General features: G+C 37.1%; 1 protein-coding gene across 7 annotated transcripts in view; it reads right to left on the bottom strand.

Moving 5' to 3' along the window:
* CNTN4 (contactin 4) overlaps window positions 1-24,469 on the bottom strand; it is a 977,605-nt gene that overhangs the window by 717,869 nt on the left and 235,267 nt on the right. For all 7 annotated transcript variants that reach the window (XM_067755248.1, XM_067755246.1, XM_067755236.1 and 4 more), the window contains one exon: window positions 18,228-18,283. The gene's annotated coding sequence lies outside the window, so the exon portion shown is untranslated. The remainder of the gene's footprint in view (window positions 1-18,227; window positions 18,284-24,469) is intronic.

Here is a 24,469-nt window from a genome sequence, read left to right as displayed (position 1 = left end):
TCTGTATTAAAACACAGTCTTTGCTCTGATGAGTTGCAAACCTATGTGGGTGGTGTTAATACAGGCATACAAGAATAACTGAGACACATAAAAAAAATGCTATTAGACTTAAAAAAGAATCTCTCCTTTTCCAAGGAGTTAGCATTTCATTATGTATTATCTCACGCTAATTTACCATGGCTATGTCAATTCTTAATCAACATTATAAACTGCTTAATAAAAGCAGTAATACCTTGCACAGTACCCCACCACAGAGCCCTGGGGAACATTCACAACCATCAGCACTTTGATTATTATTATGCCAGAAGAAAAAGTGAACACCACAGCAGGCTTTCAGGAGAAGCAAGTGTCGAGCATTCAGAAAAGGTTTAGAGTAAACTTTCAGCATTATGCAAGACTGTGTTCACATTTCATTGGGCAAACACAGAAGACTGAAACACTGGGGAAATTATAGTTTTTCAGTCTTTTCAGATCAATGAAAGATGAAATAGAATTGTTTTGTTTTTTTTGGAGGGGAAGAAAATTCTAAAGATTCTAGAAACATTATTGACCTGAAGAGTAAAACAGTTTTTACTGCTAAAAATTGCAATACAGGGCTTCCCTGGTGGCGCAGTGGTTGAGAGTCCGCCTGCCGATGCAGGGGACACGGGTTCGTGCCCCGGTCCGGGAAGATCCCACATGCCGCGGAGCGGCTGGGCCCATGAGCCATGGCCGCTGAGCTTGCACGTCCGGAGCCTGTGCTCCGCAATGAGACGCCACAACAGTGAGAGGCCCGAGTACCACAAAAAAAAAAAAAAAAAAAAAAAAAATCAAAATCAGTATGTTGGGGCTTCCCTGGTGGCACAGTGGTTGAGAGTTCGCCTGCGGATGCAGGGGACACGGGTTCGTGCACCGGTCCGGGAGGATCCCACATGCTGCGGAGCGGCTAGGCCCATGAGCCATGGCCGCTGAGCTTGCACGTCCGGAGCCTGTGCTCCGCAACGAGAGACGCCACAACAGTGAGAGGCCCGCGTACCACAAAAAAAAAAAAAAAAAAAAAAAAAAAAAAAAAAAATGCAATACAAAGTAATCATTAGTTCTTGCTCTAAATGACTTTCTGTTAGAAGGGCTGTGTCTTCTCTCCTACTTACTGTTCACCATCCTGTTCCAATGTCACCTCCCCTGTGAACTTTTCCATATACTCTGTGCTCCAAAGAGGACAGGCCTAGTCAGAAGGTAGAGTGAATATCTGTTCACCTAGTTTTCACTCTGCTCTGGTAAATCCCTTCAGGCAAGGCCTGTGTTTATAACTATGTTGCACAGTATTGAGAATTTCGGAGGAACTCCAAAATATCTGTGTAACAAGTGAATGAATGAGAAAATGAGCAATGAAATATACACGGTTTATGTTAAGCACATGCTAGTTTGGGTATGCCTCAGACTTAACTGGAGGATGATGATTTGTTATAGATCATAATGATTAAACTCCCTTGATGTTTGTGTAACTTCTTTCTTGAAACGTAGCACCTAAGCTCTTAGTAACAGACATTCCTGCAATCCCAGAGAGGAGCTGCAAAGTGAACGTGCGGGTATCACACATTATAATGCATTTCAATGTACATTATACATCATAATAATTACATAATTGTATTCACTCCACTCCAACCAGACAATGAGACCAGCTATAACTGAGTCAACTCTATCTGTAAACTCACGTCCAGCTAATTAAATGGTGCAGACCTGACTGATGTATCTGTGTGGCATCAAATCATATAAAGTCATTGTTTGATTATGTCACAGGGCTGCCATTGGTTGTTTAAAACCCGCAAATAAATATTTATCACAATTCTGTCAAAGAAGATGATGATTTTACTTGGATGGGGTGAAAAGGCCCAGAATAATCAGATGACTTGATACAAATATGACATAATCATAAACCCACCAGTAGTACCTACCAGCAACTAGAAGGAAGGGGAAAGTACCTCTTCTTAGAAGCTCATGGAAGTACAAGAGAGAAAAATGCATGCTTTTGGACACACACCCTATGTCTGGACCAGCCATATTTGTTCATTCACCATATATTCTGGTTTTAAAAGGGACTTACTCTCCTCGATTAAGTACCTATATAGGGACAAAAATATGATTTTTACAAAATTCAAAACTCCCCCTCCAATACCCCTCCAATGTATACCCAAGAAATTGATACTAATAATACCATTATAGCTACATGATGAAAAATGTCTACGTACATTAGTGCAGACTTGGGTTGCTATTATTTATCATTAACTCTCATTTACACATGCTAATAGGTGAAGCAATTTGGGGCATATGAAATAACAGATTATCAAAACTCATTTTTAACTGGTTCTGGAAAGCATGCTTCCTTTACTTTTCCCACAGTAAGTTTACACTATTAATTGTCCAGTTACAATTAAAACTTATTCACGTATCCAAGAGTATTCTAGGTGCCTGAGGTAAATAAATAAAGAGAATTATCATTTTGCTACAGCTTGCTCCTGGAGATATTAAATGCTTCAGGGAATAAGAAGAAAAGAGTATTTCCTGAGAGCTTAGCATGCCAAGTGCTGGTTAAATGCTTTTTAATATGCTGTCATTTTACCCACATTACCCTGTAAGATAGATATTACTATCTTCATGTCATAAATGCAAAAACTGAGGCTCAAAATGCTAAGCTTACCCAAAGTCACACAATGACCAAAACATGTTATTACTCAAACTGCTAAGGGGACTGTGATATCCATCTTGAATAGAAAGAAATATTGTATCCTTTTTGTGTATCTTTTTATCCAAAGATAAAACTGGTAGAAACCCAACGAAAAGATTTGCCCCAGCAGACTTTCTCTCATCCACACTAAATAAGAATGTTGCATGGGGGGTAAATAGATGTTCCCAGACCACTGATTCTGCTACACAGTAGGTTTAATAATCAAATGCAAAGTGCAGAAATCATGCATTTTATTGCACAAAAGACAGTCGCTGGAGTTATTTTAAAAACCTCTAACTGAAATATGGTATATTCTGAGAGTATTCTTTCAGAAATATATTGACTACCACAGTATTTTAAATTTACAGATGTTAAAGCATGATACCAAATATATACAGGATTAAGAAGATGATGGCTATTTATAGCAGTTAATCAAAGCTAAACTACATGTTGCAGAATCATATAATTGGAATTATAGACGATTTATTTTTGCTTTGAGAAAGGATACAACCCACTCACTGGAAAGGTCCTTAATAAATCTGAGCTTTATTCTCATCGGTCCCCTTCAGCCCAAGTTACTCATCTTGTTGCTGAAAATATACTCCCAGGTGTCAAAATTTTAGTATCTATCAACCATCTCTCTGTATCCTGGGCTTTGCTTTGAAAAAGCTTGGCTGATAAACAGATAAATCTGTCTTTCTGTGTGCATGTTTATATTTCCAGTACCTGCTTGAGCTGAAAACCAGACAGTGGCAATGAATTAGGGCTATGAATGCAGCACTTTTACTAAGTGAACAAAAGAGCACGGGCTCAACATAATAAATATGAGAGTCCCTGAAGTTGTCAGAATCAACAGAAATTAGTTTTTAATTCCAGCACTGCTACAAACCAGAGCGTCCTTATGCAAGTTGTCTCACTACACTGAGGTTTGTTTTGTTCAGGTCTCAAATAAGAACTTAGGATATTCTCTTACATTCTGAAAAATCCACCAATTGTGGATGCAAATATATATATATATATATATATATATATATCTCCTAATGTTTTTGTTACTTGAAGCATGATCCCTAGACCAGCAGTATCTAGATCACCTGGGAATTTGGTAGAAATTAGTTTCAGGCCCTACCCAGGCTTACTGGAAAAGCATCTGCATTTTTAACAAGATTCCAAAGTGATCTGTAGGCACATTTTAGTTTGAAACGTACTAGTCTAGACATCAAGTTGTAATAATAAACAGGCACCATGTCATCTAGTCTACATAAATCTGATTGTGTTGACAGTATTGGAATTTTTAGTACAAATGTGAAAATCATTGAGGGTACTAAAATATCTCTTTTAGAAATTAACTCTTCAGATTTTAACAGCTAGATATCACAAAAAAGACCTCTCAACCCAAGGACAGGATCTACAACCTCCCCTAAATGCTGTGGCTGAGACGTCTAATACTATGTTGAATAAATGTAGTGAGAATATCCTTGTCTTGTTCCTTATCACAAAGGAAGAGCTTTCAGTTTTTCACCACTGAGAATGATGTTGGCTGTAGGTTTTTCATATACAGGCTTTATTATGTTGAGGTACTCCCTCTATACACACTTTCTTGAGTATTTATCATAAATGGATGCTGAATTGTGACAGATGTTTTTCCTGCATTTACTGAGATGATCATATGATTTTTACCCTTTGTTTTGTTAAGGTGATGCATCACATTTATTGATTCGTGAGTGGTGAACCATGCTTGCATCCCTGGAATAAATCCCACTTGATCATGCTATATTATTCTTTTAATGTGTTGTTGGATTTGTTTGCTAATACTTCTGTGAGGATTTCTGCATCTATGTTCATCAAGAATACTGGCCTGTAATTTTCTCTTCTTTTACGGTGTCCTTGTCTGGTTTTGGTATTGGCGTAATGCTGGCTCCATAAAATGTGTTTGGTAGGCTTTCCCCCTCTTTAATTTTTTGGAAGAGTTTGAGAAGTATAGGTATTAAATCTTCCTTGAATGTTTTGTAGAATTTGCCAATAAAGCCGTCTGGCCCTGGGCTTTTGTTTTTGGGAGACTTTTATTACTGTTTCAATCTCCTTACTAGTAATCAGTCTATTCAGATTTTCTATTTCTTCATGATTCAGTCTTGGAAGATTGTACATTTCAAGGAATTAATTCGGTTCTTCTAGGTTGTCCAATTTGTTGGGGTATAATTATTCATAGTAGTCTCTTGTGAGTCTTTGTATTTCTGTAGTAACACTTTTAACCTCTCCTTTCATCTCTAATTTTCTCATTACTATTAGTTAGTCTAGATAAAGGTTTGTCAATTTTGTTTACCTTTTCCAAAATGCCATTCCAAAATGGCACCCACCAGCATTGGTATTAACAAGGTAATTCGAGACCACATAAATGGCTCCCAGCAGTGACTGTGTCCCCAAAGAGTATTGCACCTGGTTCCTTCCTCCCTGGCAGATGCTTCAAGATTAGTAGGTGGGTCCCTTTTACACATAATCCATGCACATGATTTTATTCATTATTTCTTTGTGTTTGTAGGTGGGCATTGGTCTACAGTAGCCAAGTCCATGATGTTTTCAAAACTGGAAGTCTGTAGCATCAACTTTCTAATCTGTTAGAAATGGTGCTCTAACTATATTATCCACAATGATCTCACAACTCTATGACATATCTCTCTATGAATTACTGGGAAGAAGAACTAGACTGAAAAGACCAGTCTCCTGTCTTTTTTCCACTTTGTTATTAACCAATTGTGTGATGTTAGAGAAATCATTAAATATTGTTGGGCTTAAGTTTCCCAATCTATAAAGTTAGAAGTTGGGAATCAATGCCTCAAGTAAATGGATCCTCTTCTCTACAATAAGCAACTTTAGAACTGGCAAGTTTTTTGGAAAGACCCTACTTCATTCCCAATATTTTAACATTTAATTATTCAATTATTTCTAATAGAATTTTTTTAACATACATTACTGAAAAGATTACATCTTAAGCCCACTTGGTTTGTGATACTTTATACGTGTGTGAAGAACCATCATGACTTTTTAAACCTATGGATTGAATGAAATTACAATTGCTATTATAAGGGTCTCAAGAGGTAATATGAATATAAAGTGTTTGTTGATTGTCATAAGACACTTTTTCAAGAGGCCTTCTGAAGTAGCATGCCTTATTATTTCATCATATGGAAAAAAGAATTGGGGTACATTTTTAGCTAGTCATGTTTAAAATAAGACATATGGTAGCTTGTCAAAATTTCAAAACAAAGTCTTGAATTTAGTATATGCAGTGCAGAATCACCCTTCTAACTACATGTGTAATCAAAGAATGTAAACTTCATAGACCACCCAAAACACAGTGTAATTCCCTTTAGAGTATCCTCTTTAAAAGTCATGTCCAAACTACTCCCAGGATTTGAACATAGAAGTCGAAGATATCCTAACAGATATTACCCAAAAGCTAATGATTTGCTGTCAGTTCTGTCTTAAGCACATATATTTTAAGGAAAAAATAAAGATATATCTGCCTGAAGACTGTACAGAAAATTTATTAAAAATCCAGGCTTCAGGAGACCGATGGACTATATGCAAACTATTAGCATAGCTCTGATTTTGCAAGCACACGACTTGGATAATGTTACCCCAGTGGAGATATTCAAGTACAAAGTGGAATAAGATCTCAGAGTGCTGATGGACCAATATTCTGAACTGAGTACATTGAAGCAAACAACCAGAAACAAGCCAGAGTAATATGAGCAGCTTAAACTTGGGGATCAGTGCAGGGAAAATGAAAGGAAACAACAGCCAACTTTATCTGAAAAGGATGAAATATCATACAACAGGAGGATGTTAACGTATCTCTGGTGAGTCTGTTGAGGGCAGGGCATGGAACAGTCAGAGCAATCTACTGTCCCCACTGAGATCTATTCTGAAGTGAGACAGGCACTTGTCTCAAAGGTCAACGACTGAATGTGCCCTATAGACGTGGTTGTGGTTATTTTACCTTTTAATCCACCTTTGAAATAAGAGATTAGAGATAAAATGAAAGCTAACTGGATCCTTGCTGGAAGAATGAAGCTTTTTAAAGGAAGCCGTTAATTACAGCTGCCTTCAAGGTAGGTGGATGCCGAATTTTAGGGACGTGCAGGATTAACCGCATTGGTAAGAACAGAACCTAAGGTATCCCCAGCAGTGTTCTTAAGAGCTTGAAAACCAAGGATTTGGAGAGCAGGTGGTTGGACACAGCTGCTGAATAATCCTCTTAACCTCATCTGTATTCCACAGGAAGAAAAATAGCAGGAAAATAAAAACCTCCACCAAGTGGTTGATGGCAGTGAAATAGAAGGAGCATCAAAAGTATACAAGGGCAAATTTGTCCTAATGCTAATAATTTTGAAAAAAAAGACACAGGCAGCTGCTGTAGAGAGCTGTGTACAAGTATAAGATAAAGACGTAATAAGTATGGTTACATAAAAGATACAACAGGGCTTCCCTGGTGGCGCAGTGGTTGAGAGTCCGCCTGCCAATGCAGGGGACACGGGTTCGTGCCCCGGTCCGGGAGGATCCCACATGCCACGGAGCGGCTGGGCCCGTGAGCCATGGCCGCTGAGCCTGCGCGTCCGGAGCCTGTGCTCCACAACGGGAGAGGCCACAGCAGTGAGAGGCCTGCGTACCGCAAAAAAAAAAAAAAAAAAGATACAACAGAGTAGGATGTAGGATTCTAGGGGTGGTCCTGTCTTCAAGGGACATCTAAAGCTATTATTCACTGAGGGTCTAAATCCCTCTTAATGTCTCTTTATTAATTTTTTTGCCCAGGAAATAGCTAGAAATGAATAGCTCTCAGTCAATATTTAATTGATGCTTATAAATTAAATTTAATCAGGAACTAATCTAGATGTCTCATTATCCAAGGAAAATTTAAGCAAAGCCAATGCAACAAAGGAAAATGAGAAGCAAAGCAGGCAACAGGCACCAGACTTTGTGAGAGATATATAACTTTACTATATTAAGCAACTAATATTCCTGATTATTATAGTAGAGCCTAAGTAATCCTGATCAACACAGCCCCTGCTCCCCACAAAGCATGAAATAAAAATTGTTTCGGTGTAATGTAATGGTTCTATGTCTTAGTAATTCTTTATTTTTAAAAGTCCCTATATTGAGTTTACCTGAAACATATTGACTATTGAAGCTCAAGTTCTGTTTATTGCATAGTTGGAGAACTGTATAGCATCACTCCTACCATGAATGTGAGATCATTTAACGTTCAAAGTAGGAAGAGGAAACTCCTAGAGCATAGTAAGTAAAAAAGAGTCCCAGGTAACATCCAGGCCAGAACTTTCATTTTACAGTTGAGAAAACTTAGGCTCAGAATTGTTAATGACTTGTCCAGATTCACACTCACACCAAACAGCAGTCCTGAAGTTCAGAGTTGTGCTTTGTCCACAATGATGGCGAGTCTTCCTCGTGTCAATGGTGAGAATTTACTTTCCCCAAAGTTTTTTTTTTCCCTCCCTCAAGTGAAGGAGGATGATCTTACTTCCCCTAAAGAACTGAATGACATTTAGTTGTGCTCAACAGAAATGGGAGAACACAGGGTCCTCACTTGATGATGATGATAACGGCTAATCGATTTTGAGCACATATGATGTGCCAGGCACTTTCCTAATCTTTATGAACACACTTTCATCTTCAAAATTTAAAAATCTAACCCAAAAGTAGGTTCTAACATTTTCTTCATTTTTTAAAATAAATAATCTTAAGTTTGGAGAGGTTAAATAAGTTTCCCAATATTTTACAGTAAATCTGTGGCAGAATTGGGATTCAAACTCAGATCCTTCTTGATTCCAGGACCAAGATTCATAATCACTGTTCATAGGTCTGCAGGTAACAGGTACTGAACGTTGTTGAACTTCAAGTGCGAATTAAGGAGTTACGCGCATAGGATTGAAGAAAGGCAGCCACCAGGGTGATGTCAGAGCAGTTTGTTGTACCCAAACTCTTACCTTCCACACGGTGGTAAAATACTAACCGGAACTTTGTGTATGAGAATCTGCCATGAGGAGGAGACAGTTGTGCTGAGCTGCTTTTGTGCAGCGCTGCAGACAGATCACACTTGGCTGTAAAGAAGCTGTTGATTGCTTACACGGTTTCTGTGGCATGCCAGTTCCTCTTGCCAGCCTGCTATTCCTTACCAAAGAGCCAGGAGTTCCAAGTGAGGTGAGAACCCCACTTGACAAGCAGACGTAAGCCATTTGGGGATAATACAAATTAAAAGGCTCCAAGATAGAAACAGAAGCATTAGCAGCAGGAAGTGTCTTGGGGATACACTGTGTCAGATTACATAGGGGAATTGGGAGAATAAGTGAGTCACAGCCTCCCAGTGGATAAACCATACTGTGTCAGTAGTTGGGCCGCCTCGGAAGAAAGGTGTATTAGCTATTTAAAGGTGCCAGCACTGATCTTAATGCCCTCAAACTAGCATCTGCTTAGCAACATCCTTGAATTATGCACAGTTTGTCCGTTTCTCAAGTAGCTTTAGCATTTGTCCTAACTTCTAACCTGTGAGTCTGGAATTCCATCATAATGGAATTTTATCTATGTGTAATGGTAGGAATACAGAAATAAAAAGAATTAGAGAAGTTTTGCCTAATATCTCCCAGTTATTCAGTCAATGACTTAAAACTACGATGTTGATTTCAAGGAGTCTTGGTTTTTAAAAAGAGACAGTATCCATTTGTTGTCATAGGGCTCATGTGGTCAATGTCCAGGCCAAGAAATCTCAGTTTTAAGAAAGAAGAGAACCCCTTAAAGCAGACCAAGCAAAAAGTTTACTGGAAGAATACAAGGAATCTCGGAAAACCTACTGCTACAAAGTACAGCTAGACCAAAATCACAACCAACAGGGCAGGTGCAAAGGTGCTACCCTTTCTCTATTTCTGGGACCATGTGGTCACTCAGCTCGCTCTCTCTCTCTCTCTCTGCCATGTTGTTTTATTTTCTCTTTTCACATCCTTCTTTCTGTGTTAGTATGTAGTCATAGTCAGTTTAAATAGCCCAAGATTAGCATGACCCACTGGTTCCCTTGCTCAGGTCTCATCTAGTCTCTGTGTCCTCATCAAAGTCCTCAAAGAGAAAAATCTCCTGCTCCTATCAGTTTGTGGTACAAGGAGACACCCGGACATCCTTTCAGCCTGTGCTGTGGCACTTGGATATTTCTAAGCGAAAGGGCTGCATACTCAGCAGACAACCCAAAGATTTCTTTTGTATTCAGCAGATTGCTTTGAATGTTCAGTTCTGATCTGACTCAAATTATAGCAAGGATGGGGCTTATCCCTGGTTACTGTATAATATGAGCACTTAACACCAGGGCAGCCACTTCTTCCCTGCCTTCTAAAACTCCCATCAGCAGTTGCCTGTATGTTTTTTATCTTGTTTCACTTAGTGCTTCTTGACTGCTAATCCTGTATAAAAGAAAATTCAATAGAAGATTCAGGGTTTCCATTTTCTATTGTTTAATCCATTTCCAGCTATTGGGAAAGGGAGTGGGAGAGGAGTTTCCATTAACTTATTACAGGCAAAGTATTTTACCATCTAGAGAGTTCAAGATGGTGGCATAGGAAGATCCTAAACTAACCTTCTTCCACAGACACAAGGAATCACCAGCTACAAATGGAATAATTCCCTCAGAAAGAGACCTGAAAGCTAGATGAAGAGCGTCTCCACAACAAAAGGTAAAAGGACAGCACTGAGACAGGTAGAAGAGGAAGCCATATGGGCTCACCAAGGAAAAACTCACATGCCAGCCACAGCAATCCACAGACAGGAGGGATTACAAAGGTGGGGTTATTTTCCTTGGAGAGTGAGAGATTCGAGCTCCACATCAAACACCCCAATGGCTAGATCCTGCACAACAGAGACGAGTCCCCAAAACCTCTGGGTTTTAAAACCAAAGGGGCATATGCTCATGAAAACTAAAAAGCTGCAGGGAACGGAAAACCTGCTTTATAAAAGGCTCGTGTGCAGAATCACTAAACACGAAAACCAGCACAAAAACACTGGATTGAAAAGTGCTTGGGCGGTAGGTGAAAGGAACCCACTTACTAATCTTGAAGCATCTGCCCGAGAGGCAGGTACCAGATGGGACGCTCTTTGGAGACAAAGTCACTGCTGAGAGCCATTTATGTGATCTCAAGCCACCTCAAGACACAGTCTGGAATTTTGCTGTCTGCACCAGGTTCAATGTGCCCCCTGGAAGAAAATGAAACTCCAAGCCTTTGCCAAGCTTAAGTATATGATCTAAATGTATACTACTCATGAGGTGTAGGAAATTAACACTGGTCTGGGACACTTTACATCCCAGGACCTTGGTAAAAGCAAAAGCAAAACTAGTTCAGGGGTAAGTTTTCACAACACAGGGTCCACAGCATTCCCACAGAAAAAAAACATACCTAATGTGAGTTCACAATACAAAATGACAAAATATATGCGAGAAAGAAAAAGCTATCACAAAAATGAATCCGCTAGCACAGTAAAAAAAAAAAAAAATGCAATGTAAGCACTAGGAATAATAAAAGATCATGAACATGAATAGAAAATAAGAGTTTGGAAAGTGATAAAAAGGAATTGAACCCATAATAAAACAGCAGAACATTATAAAAGATACACAGAAGATAAACGAGATAAACCAAATAGAAGTTCAAGGAAAAAAAAAATAATTGAAAATTTAAAAGCCAACAGACATTTGGTATTGCAATTAAATGCTTTTCACAAGTACTGTCCTTTATTTCCAAGCAAATGTTACCCTCTTTGTAGTCATCCATGGCCTTGTGACTTCTTTTGCCAATGAAATGTAAACAAAAGTGACATGTGTCCATCCTGGGAAAAAGCTTTCAGGCTTAGCTCATGATCCCACAGGTTCTCTGTATGTTGCCTCAGCATTTATGGAATCATTTCCTGACAATGACTAAATCAACATGGGTCCCTGAGTAAATAAAATGAGCAGAGCCCCCATGTTAACTTGCACTGGGTATGTAACCTGAGGGAGAAATAAACTTCTGCTGCTTCAGCCCATAGGACTTGAGAGTTGTTTGCTAGTGCAGCATCAACTTGCTATTTTGACTGATATAAAATGTTAAATAACAGAGTAGACAATGATGAAGAAAGGGTTTAAAACTTGGAGGAGGAATCTGAGGGATTTTCTCAAAAACCAAAATGGAAATGTAAAGAAGTAGAACATTTAAAAGGACAGCTAGGCATTATAGATAGGAGAAATAAATGGTCCAAAGTATGTCTACTTAGATATGTACAAAAGGACAATAGAAACAAAATGTTAAGAGTGTCAATATTCAAATAAACGCTGAATGAGAATTTTCCAAAATTGAAAAAAAGAACATGCCTTCAGATTGAAAGACATCACATGAGAAAAACTAAAAATAAATGCATAATTGGACAAATCACTATGAAACTTCAGAACTCCAAACAGAGAAAATCTTAAAAGGAAACAGAAAGAAAAAGATCACATATACAAGATTATCAATTTGACTAACAGACGACTTCAAAATCTGCAGTAAATAAAGAGTAGAAAACAATAGAACAATATTTTCAAAGTACTGAGGGGAAACATTTGTCAACTAGGAATTCCCAACCTAGTTTAATATTACTCAAAAATAATGGTAAAAGAATGACATTTAATGATAAACAAAGAATTTACCACTAAAAGAACTTGCTAAAAGAAATCTTTTGTGGGTGTGTTAAGTAAAAGGAACTTGAACACAAAAGAGCAGGATGCTGGAAACAATGATGAAAAAATAAATAGGTAAATATATAGGGAAATCTATGTAAATGAAGCCTTAATTATATTAAATATAACAATTAGAATCACTAACTGAGAGAAAAATCAAGTTGAACTAAAATACTATGTGTACAACAAAAACTTGGAACTTTGAGTGGTACAATTAGAGTTAGAGAATTTTAGGTTTTATTTGAGAATATTGTTAAATTTGGCATTGTTAAGTTTAAAATTAAAGGAGCCTCCTACCAGCAGAAATAGAGTAAGAAATCTAAAATAATGGGAAGGAACAGTAGAATAAAAGAAAAATCAGTTGGTCTATTAGAATACAGTAAAGAAGAAATATGCAGAAACAAACAAAAAAAAAAAACACACAAAATATGCCAACACAAAATAAGGTGGTAGGAAGAATGTAAAAATAGTTCAAGATTCAAAATAAGCGTGAACTTTTCAACTCTCTTGATAAATGAGAAAAAAATATTAGATGGAAAAAATACAGCTATATGCTACTAAAAGGAGACACACCTAAAATGACATATAAGGACTGAAAACAAAGTAGAAAAGGAACCCCTGGCAAAAATCAACTTAAATAAGGGAGGAATAGTAATCTGAACATGACATGAAATAAATATGATGTCAAAAAGCATTACTCTGAACAGAAAGAGGATCATACCCTAATATCAAAGGGTCAATTCATTATGTGAAAAGAAGTCTGATGCCCTTTGGTGAGAAGCAGCCTACCCAGGGTCACATAACAAGCTAGTCTTGATGCAGAGCTATCAGCTGTGCTTCTTTATTGTTGTATCCTCTTCCTTTCCTCATAGCACCTAACACAATTAGTACTTTTTTACTTGTTTATTACCTGCCACGCCTATTAGGTATCAAACCCAGAATTTGAGGCTACATGTCTATTTTGTCACCATATTGCCAGGTCCTAAGGAAGATGCTGGTGTACATACTTGCTCTGAGAACAAATGATGCAGTCTCAGGCTATTCTGACCACTCACCATAGCATAATCCTTTCCATTATCCATAAGGGAAAGCATAAATCAGCCACTGGATCAAATGGAGCAATTCATACAGTCATTTTTTTCATAATGAAGATTAAACAATTCTGCTTAATGTTACAATTTATAGTATACTTCACTGAATAACTCAATTATCTTCTATATTCCCACAGTATGATTTTAATTTCAATTTCCAAAGCCAAAGCCAAAGGTAAAAGCATCTCTACCGTGTTCTAAAGGGAAAAAATCATAAATAATAAAAATGATGGACAATTGAATCATACATTTTAAGGCAGCAGTTTATCTTCTTATTGGCAACAGCCTGACTTGCATTCAGAAGCACACGCACAGACGGATTTTAATATAAGGCCACAGGGATGTGTTCTTAGTTCTAACATCACCTTCACGGTATGTTAATGCTCCTCTCTCAGCACAGGTAATGTTACCTCTGCCAGGGAAGGATCTGTCGACTACCAAGAGGGGCACAGGAAGCATAAAAATCATGTTTCTCTGTTAAATATTTCCCTGCTATATCAAAAGTCCGTGCGGGGCTGATTAAATTCATTAAGCACTAGCAGATATTCTAGCTGTTCTTTTCTTTCTGGCCCAGATGCCCGCCGCCGCCCCCCCCAAAAAAAGCCAACTTTGGAACAGTTGACTCGCCAAAAATCTAGTTGAGTCGTCAAAAAATCTATAGCCTAATACTTACAAGCAAATAACACTAATTAAAATACATCAATTACATAATATTATAAATCAACTATACTTCAATTCAAATATATATATTTTTAAATATATATATATATGTGTGTATATAGATATAAATTATAGAGGAGCTGTTTTGTAACTGGCACCATGGTAAAAACTTGACATTTGTTCTTCCTAACTCTTACAATAACCCAACAAAATGGCTATTAGTACCTTTATCATCTGAAGAATGTGTGGCTTAGAGAAGTCGTAATTGATAAATTTTAAAAATGAACCCATCTCTGTCTGACCCCATCATTCATAACCATTGTATTAAATGATCAATTCTTACAATTAGAAATGTGACATGGTCTTTGGCTTTGGAGGACACAGCAGGACTTTTAGGAAGACACTGTATATTGATTTGAGTGACAACCCAAGGAACCTGCTTATTTTGTTACACTCCCTAGTCGCCATATCTGAAACAGAAATTTTGTCATCCTAAAACATGAATTTCATATTCTATTACTTTATTGAGATATAATTCATGTACCATAAAACGCACCATTCACTGCACAATTCAGTGTTTTTTAGTATATTCACAAGATCTTGTAACTATCTGATTCCAGAACATATTCATCACCCCAGAAAGGACCCTGTGGACCCATTAGCAGCCACTTCACATTATTCTCTGCCCTTAGTTCCTGGAAACCACTAAAATGCTTTCTGTGCCTATCGTTTTTCCTATTCTGGACATTTCATATACATGGAATCATACAGTACGTAGCCTGTTGTGTCTGGCTTATTTACCTAGCATAACATTTTCAAGGTTCATCCACGTTGTAGTATGTATGGATACTTAATTTCCCTTATCTATTTTAATTAACATCACCTAACAAAAGATGAAAATTCTTTGTACCAATCCAGAAAAAAAGAACTAACAATCTTCTTCCTTTTTCTCTGTGTGTATAGGTTAGGTGGAATTTTGTGGTTTTTACAAAGCAACTTTACATGATACAAGTCCATACACAGTATCACAGTCTCTATTTCTCCATTTTACAGATGGGAAGAAAGAGTCTTGGATAGATTAGTTTATCTGTTCAAGCATTTGAGAAGGAGATTAAGCACAGACTTCTGGACACGAAGCCAAAATTACTTTCACATAGTTGATAGATATATGTCAGCAAGAACTAAATGGCTCATCCAGCCACCGAACCTACGATCTTTCGTTCATGAGAGACAAACTCTTAGAAGCCAAGTTAAGCTACCACATACCATCAATTCAGGTGTCTGTGTAGGTGAGGACATTGAACTCAAGTGCCTGCCAGGGCCATATAGGTAGTAAATGATGGGGCATGATGAACTGAAGGTAGAGGAAGGCACCTGCTGCTCAGGTAAGCCCCCTGGCATCTGAGAATGCAGGCTCAGGGTAGAAAGATAATCTGATTCCTTCTAAGAGAATCTAGAAACCATCATTTCATGTGAAATCTAATTTTCAAGGGTTAGCAACAAATTAAACTTTTTCTTTTTCAAATCAAAAGAAAAAAAGAGCAAACGCGTGAACCAAAATAACCCTGTTTTGCGGCTGTTCTGTTCCACAGGCTACTGCTTTTACAGAAAACAAAAAAGCCAGGCACCGGAGGGTGTCAGAGCCCTCCTTAAGACGGGGCCAAAGGAGGATCAGGAAAATTTGAGTGAAGGTGACCTCCTGCCTTTCAATATTAATTCCAAAAATGTCCAACAAATTAAACCTTTAAAGACAGAAGAACTGGAGCAGAAAAGATGTCCAGAAAAGAATCCTTCATTCTTTCCATTAATAATTACTAATGACATTCTTTCTGCATGTACTGCTAGGTTCTAGGAATACCATACTGTACAAGAAGATGTAATCACTGGCTTCAGAGTCTACGGTGGGAGAGTAAGATAATCAGGCAAGTAATTGCAGTACACTGTGATTATCATATTGTTTACATCAATGTTAGCAGCAGAGGGAAGCCTAATTCAGGCAAAGGAAAACATAGAAGCCTTCCTGGAAGAAGGAGTTGATCACACAAAGATAGGAGAAGTAAGCAGGAGGAGGAAAATCGACTATTCCTGGAAGAAGGGACAGAATGAGCAAAAGCAAGAGAAAAGATGGCATATTTTAACAATTTAAAGAAATTCAGAACCTATTTTGGAAAGCGTGGGGTGGGGGAAAGAAAGAAAGGTAGAGAGGTAAGCAAGAGCCTAATAATGTAGAATCTTTTGAAACCATGTTAAATGGCTGGAATTGAACCAAGGAAAATAGGGAACAGTGGCAGATTTACAGGTGGTTTTGGTAGTTGGATTAGCTTTAGAATTGTGACTTAAGAAGATCAATCCTATTGCCTTGTGTGGGATGGATTATAGCTTAACAAGTCTGAGGAGGTAAAGACAGAAGTTCACAGCAAGTTTGAAAACACTCAGAATATCTTGGAATAAAGCCAGCACCATGAGAAGAAGCCTGGCTCCTACTGGAGGATTGGCGACCATAGAGAGCAAGTCTCCCCCAACTAACCTACAGACTGATCCAGGACACACAAACGCACCCAGCAAGACTGGGGGAATCTTGTTTCGGATCAGAAGACCTAAGTAGCTGACCTGACAGACTTGTGAGAAATAATAAATAGTTACTGTTTTTAGCCACTGAATTTTTGGGTGGTTTTTTATGGATTAATAGCTAATTGTTAAAGGATACCTTACTCCAACTTGGCTTATGAAAATCATCTGAGAAATCAAGTGAAATAAAATTTTTTCTACATATTTTTTCAATAGAGGGTGTTAAGAAAATTCCCTGAGAGTCAAAAGCATGCACTGATATTTACGCATTGCCATCAATCCTTATGGTGAATGGCTGAATATTTTGATTATATTGTTTGGGAGACAACTGGGCCATCTGGAGATAATTATTGCATCTTTTAAAGTAAGTGAGCATTTTATTTTGTGTATAACAATGCAATGAGATCTTCCTCTACCACCACCCTCCAGGTTAGTATTTTTCCCCATTTATGTCTAGTTAACCATAGTTAACTTCACGATCACTCTTGTTTCTTTTAAGGGCCAGGTACTATTATGGATGAACTATGTCCCCCAAAAACATATGCTGAAATCCTAAAGCCCATAACAGTGAATGTGACCTTATTTGGAAAAAGGGTCTTCGCAGATATAATCAAGTTAAGATGAGGTCATATTGGACTAGGGTGGGCCTTGATGTAAGGACTGGTGTCCTTACAAGAAGAGGGAAATTTGGACACAGACACACACAGGGGAGGAGGCCATGTGAAGACAGAGATTTATTTGAGTGATGCAACTACAACCCAGGGAACACGAAAAATTGTTGGCAACTTCCAGAAGATGGAAGAAGCAAGGAAGGATTTCTCCTATAGAGCTCTCAGAGAAACTACAGCCCAGCCTACCCTTTGATTTCAGACTTCTTCCCTACTCAACATAAGAAAATATATTTCCATTGTTTTAACTCACCCAGTTCATGGTACTTTGTTACAGGAGTCTTAGGAAACTAAAACAGTAACAGTTTTATTTTTTTAGACCTGTATGTTTCATAAACGAAAAAATTGCGTGCACTATAGACAGTAAGTTACAACAGTCATGTTTTACCCCTAAAAGACTTCAATTTTAGGATCTAGTTAACTTAGTATTTCGAAGATTTAACTGAAAACGTCTTATCTGTAAACCATGGGCAAAAATGCAACAACCTTCATTTTATTCCCAGGACTCTCTCCAAACTTCTCTCTGAAGTTTTTGAATTATCAAATTAATCTGAACCACCAGAAATCTGCCTCAAGTATCTTCTCCAGAAAGGACCCAGAAAGGTCTCAACTTCCTATTTTCAAGGCTTAAATTTATATGACTTCACTACCTTCATTAACTTCAACCCTAGGAAAAACATCAAAAATGATCTCATGCTATCACTCTCTAAGGAAAGGATCTCAATGTTTCCATAGTAACTAAGGATGCTAATCAAAGGTGAAATGAATGTAAGAAAAAATCTTCCCTGTGGGAAGCTTACCATTTAGGGTAGTTCCTGGGGCCACATGCTGTGGAGTTACTATATGTCAACAATTCCTAGAATAAAAAAAACAAAAAATATACAAATAAATACATTTTTCAAGGATCAATATTCTTATACGTAGCTGATGCTTAATTATTCCCATTCTAAACTTAAACTAGAAGGAAATAAAAATTAAATACAGTTGGTGTGGATTTCCAGCTTGGTAAAATCGCCTAGATTAGGAGCCTAGATTAGGAGGTTGGGTTTTTTTCTTTGCTTTGTGTCTCACTAGCTGTGTGCACTTTCTGGGTTTTTTGTTTGTTTGTTTGTTTTTTTACCTCATATATTTTTAACATTTTTAAATTTATTTTTATTGAAGTAACCTTAATTATTAACATTATATGTTTCATATGTACATTATATTTCTACTTTTGTATACCCTACCAAAAAAGTGTGCTCACCAACAAAAGTTTATTTTCCATCTGTCACCCTTTAACCATTCTGCCCTCCCCATGTCCCCCTTCCCATCTGGTAACCAACTTAAAAAGACACATGCGCCCCTATGTTCATTGCGGCATTATTTTAAATGGCCAAGATATGCAAACAACTTAAGTGCCCATGAACAGATAAATGGATAAAAAAAGATTCACATACAATGAAATACTACTCAGCCATTACAAAAGGTGAAATCTTGCCACCTGCAATAACATGGATGGACCTGGAGGGTACTATGCTAAGTGAAATGAGTTAGAGGGAGGAAGACAAATACTGTATGACTTCTCTCATACTTTACATATAGGATATAAAAAACTAATAAACAAGAGAAACAAAGTAAATGAACAAACCAAATCAAACTAGCTGTGTGATTTGCCATGTGACTACTGACAAGTCAGTTCACCACTCTATCCCTTCTTTGTTAGTTTACCAGCTCTTGGAGCCTGTGACATTCTATGGTATTCAAATTCACTAAGAGCGACCATTTCCTAACAAAATATGTTACAAACTGATTTAAATAACGAAAAGGTAAGCAATGAACTAGAAGGCATCCTATTGTTTTTGTTAGTTTTATAAATATGTAAAATGAAGGTAACAAAAACAAAAAACTCTTCCAATAAATATGGCATTATATCTTCTCTTAAGTCCACCAAGTTAAACTTTAATTGCAAAATAATTTTCTACCTGGGAGTACTCTTCCTTGAAGTAATACTTTTTCAAAGGAAAATATATACATGATATTACTAAGAGTAAATGTATATACTCGTAGCTTCATGTTTATGTATATGTGTGTAACTGCTAACCAAGCTTCTACTGTGGTTAACCTTACTTCTGAGTAAAATGATTGTCTTTTAATATTTTATAACTGAAAATATCATTTTATGTATACATATATATATAAATTAGCCACTCAAAAATATATTTAACTATAATATTCTCATCTAATTTACATTGAAACATAGCATATTTGACTGGGATAGAAATATAGTATTTTCTTGACTAGCCATAAATACCTTATCACTTCTTAATCTTATGCTATCCCCTGCTGGGTACCATAATAGTTCATCACTTTATTAAGTACCTAACTACCTTTACTTTCAGGTTAGTATCAATAATGTCTGGAAGGTAAGAACCACACATGTGTTCTTTATATTGTTCATATATTAAGAATGTAATTTTTTTTCTTTCCTTTCTTACATATTCTCCAAAAATAAAGTGCCACAAATTATTCTAACAAATCTAAGGAGGTGCTTCCTATGAAATAGAAAAAAATGCTATCAACTTCACCATGAATCATAACTATATCACTATTTGCTTTATTTTAATATGGTTGGTCACCAGCCGTATATATGTGTATGTGCCTCAAAGCCTGACTATTTTCTTACACTAAGGATACCCACTGGTAAGAAGGTAAAGCTCTGTTTATAGCTGTTGACACCATTTGCAACTCCAGCTTACATATCAGAAACAACAGCTAAAATGAGAATTATCCTAAAAATAAAAATGAAAAAACTTTGGTCAAGGTTTCATTCTTTCTTTTCAATTATTACTACAATCTTGGCATATACATATATACATATATATATTTATTATTATTATTATTTTTCCTCACAGAATGAAAGTAAGGATTACATTTATCCACTGGAATGACACAGACCTGAAATGAAAACAGACTGTAACTTTATTCATTAAATTATAATTATGTTCCACTTGTTTAAAAGCACAATCTCTGAGAAAGCTGCCTGGGACGGGATATTGGTTCAATTATTTACTACCCATGGGAAGCCTCAATTTCACCTATAAGATGGGGAGGATAATGTTATTCAGCCTCAAAAAACAACTGAAAAGTAAGTAACATAATGCAATTAGTATTCAGTCTACTACTTGGCATATGGTAACCAGTAACTTGATATTAATGTTAAGAGTTTCTCATCCATTATGAATAGTCTCATGACAAATGAGTACATACTTCAAAGAATTTCCCCATTGTGTAGAACACTTAGCACTAATCCCACCCCTTTGATTTTAGGAATTGCTTCCTGAGGGAAACTTAGTCAAAAGAATTTACCTGTTGGATGGGCTAACATCATGAATACCTTTATCAGATTTGTTAGGTGCCACCAAACAAAGAATGATGCCACAGAGAATGGAAAGCAGGATGGGAAGGTTGGAAAAGTAAGGAGGAATATCTGAGATTTACCCATGAAGGCCTCTGAACGGACGTCTGTTTTTGAAAGAACTTGCCCTACCCATAGTTCCTAAAAAGGAAAGCCACACGCACTATGTGATTCACCCTAATTGCCTACAGCTTTGAACCACTCATGAACACTCAACCCATATTAAGCCGGTAAGAGTCTCTCAGAGACATTGAATTGCAACAAGAGGTCCAAGCACGTAAAGGTGGAATAACTGGCAAAGAAGCCAGTCTGTGGAGAGAATTGGGGAATGAATCAAATATTCTGAGAAAAGAGAGAGTTGAGATAACATATACCCTTATACCTCAAATAAGGGAATGAAAATAAGGTAAAAGGGGTGAGAAGTAGCCACATCTCTCCACCTTTCAAGTCATGTCCGCATGAGGTCAGGTTTTATCTAGTTTTCTGTTCTGAGAGGGCCATTGTTTTGCCTGGCATGTGGTTTCAATAGCGCTTCTATTTCTGTCAGCTAGAGCAGGTTTCTGCATCTTAACTAAACAATTGCTTGTCAAGAAATAAGCCCACTGAAGGCAAGCTTTCCATGAATAATATCAAGTCTCATCTTTGTGTCTAGAGAAACTAAGGGAAACATACAGGTGAAAAATAGATAGAAACAAACAAAAATCAGTCCATCATGCTATCCATTTATTTACAAGGAAATCCCCATACACAAATCTTCCTGGCTCCTGAATATGAATCATAGTCAGCTATTCTTTACTATTATAGGCCAAGAGTTTTTACGTTTGCATTTATTCATTTAATCAAAAATATTACTAGGAGAAGAAACACAATAAGGTCCCTTACATCATAGGGTTTGCTGTCGTCATTAATTTACTACTCTACCACCCCCCAAAAAAACAAACAAAAATCATTTAAATAAATGTAACAGAGTAATAGATTAATGTTTTTGAAATAACCCTTTTAACAAAACCATAGTATTTCCAAACTGGATCTCGTGCTCCTGTTATATTCAGCATGACAACAATCACAATATATTTATCACCCACACCACACACAAACACACATCATTTATTGTGGGGAAACAGTTACCTGTCTTAATTTGTCGTCTTCTTCAAATTGCAGCTGCAGAGCCTAGTACAACCTGGTCTAAAACATGTGCTCTTTAAATGTGTGCTGACTGAATGAATGAATCCAACTTAAAAACTAAGTTATAATAAGGGATGCACACTAAAAATAAGTTCAATTTCCATAGTGTATTTTCATGGCTGGTCTTAAAAAGATATTTCTATTGATGCCTAGGTAGATATTGAGAAGTTTTCGATTTAATAATTAGGAAATGTTTTTTCAGTCCGTATTGGAAGAAAAGTTGACTAGCCATATTCTTATCAGGGGTAAAGTGACTTAATTAAAACTTCCCTTCAGATGTGCCAGCATACACAGAGATAAATCAGGTAGATAGACATCCAAGTCCATTCCTTGAAATGGGATAAAAATACAGGAATTATTCCATACCACCTTTGTGCTGCTTTACACAAGCAAAGAAACCATGCGTCTATGCACTGATTGTATAATAGCTTCTCCCTGGACAAGAACATGAGGAAACGTTTTCATTCCATTCATCTTCTTTAAGTTCAGCTTCCTTATGCATAAAATGAGCATAATAATTATATTCCCACCTTACACTGTTTTTATAAGGGCAGAATGAGATAATCTATGTACAGTGTCCAGCTCATAATATGCACAAAATATTTAATTTTTAAAATCACTGAAAATTTATATTTTCCAATATTACCATCCATGTCATTTAGCTGATGTTGTAATAATTTTAAGTTATGTTTAAATTTTAATGATGGTTTTTATTATAAAAAAGCACATGTGAGAATAGAGAGGACATTAATACACGAACAAATTAATAAATGGATGAATCTCCCTCAGCTAAAAGAAAGATTGGACAAATCAGAGTTCTGAACAAATGAGCTGGTATCAACACAAATGCACTGGCTATATCACAATACAAAAGAACCAGAAATCCATGAATGACCATAGACCTTCCTGGCAAAAAGCAACGCTAAAGAGGCAGCAGCTGGTAAAGCCTGGGTCAAAAAGGATCATTTTACTCTAGAGAACAAAGTGTCCTGATCTATACCTTTCCCAATACTTCAGAACTAAATGGTGTGTTGGTAATTTATTCAGGACAAAACAATCCTTCCCAAGTGACAGGTAAAGGAATGAAAATAAGACTCATGAAAATGTTCAAAAAAACCCGAAGAGACATCTCTAATTGTTTCAGTTCTCACAGATGTAGGATGCAAAATTAGAAGGGAGAAACAAGAATCTTTCCACTCAGTGGGCTCTTTCACCTTCACTGGGCTCACATAGGTATGTATCTAATAATAAACATGTATATGATCACGGCGGTTACAAGTCTATGATTGCACTGAAGCCTCCTGTGCAGTATGCCTTTACATAATCAGTGGAAAACAAACACATGGGCTCTCAGGTCAGAATCTAAGCTTCACCACTTTCCTGCTATGTGAACTCATGCAAGTCATTTAACCCCTACCATGTCCGTTTCCTCAGTTGTAAATGAGGAACATTAACTACCTTGCAAGGTTCTTTTGAAGATAAAACGATAGAACGTATGAAAGCTATCAGGCATACAGCAGGTATTCAGTAAATGATGTCTGTTTTTACTGCTTTGTTTGAACATGAAAAGATAGCATGAGGTGAAAGAGATGCCGTTCACTGGCTGTCCATATTCTCAAAGGCCATTACGTTTAAGGTGTTTCTCCTTACACATATTCTCTTTTACTTCAGTTATCGATGGCATTTTCTATCACTGAATCAGCAGGTATTTCTCATGGGTGTTTACTTCCTTCTCAGGTACTTAAAACCCAGCCTGACCTTTCTGTGAGAGGTAAAGGTCATGTAGACATTAAATTATCCATGTTTATTTCCAGAATTTCCATTAGTTTGGCTTGACATAATTTAGTACTAATATCCGGGTTATAAAACTAATACTAAGAAAGAGATTACATTTAAATGCATTTTCCAGTGGGAAGTGGGATGCATTTCTAATCGTGCTGTCTAACTACAAGCAAACAAATGGTCATTTGATTCTTTTGTCATTATCATGACATATAATATCGACCACAGAGATCACTAATGGGTTCCCCCACACACACTCAATGTAAACAACAATACAACATGATACATAACAGGTTTTAGAGTTATTAAGAGATAATCACATCCTGGGGACTTTCACTGGGCACAGTAAGTGGCACTGCTAAAACACGATTATCTCTCGATAACAAGGGTACTTGCAGTTTTCACAAAGTGAGAAGAAAAGTCATTACTGTAGGGAAAATGTGCATTTATTTTACCGAAACATAAAGCTGACAACTTAAGCTAACAAGGAGTGGCTCTCCCTGAGATGACAATATTACACAGTGTAGGAGGCTTCATATCAAGGTTACACAGGCACCATCACCTTCAAGAGTCTGGCTTGAAGAGCCATTTTCTGGAAGCCTAATTTCTAGGGTCTTGTCGACAAGATAAACAGGGCTGGGAGATGCTTAAGAGAGAGGCCTAGAGATCTATAAATCTATT

This window comes from Pseudorca crassidens, chromosome 10 (assembly GCF_039906515.1).
Source record: "Pseudorca crassidens isolate mPseCra1 chromosome 10, mPseCra1.hap1, whole genome shotgun sequence".
In the NCBI taxonomy this organism is placed as follows: Eukaryota; Metazoa; Chordata; class Mammalia; order Artiodactyla; family Delphinidae; genus Pseudorca; species Pseudorca crassidens.
The sequence above is the reverse complement of the archived record's forward strand: the minus strand, read 5'-3'. Positions and strand labels throughout refer to the sequence as shown.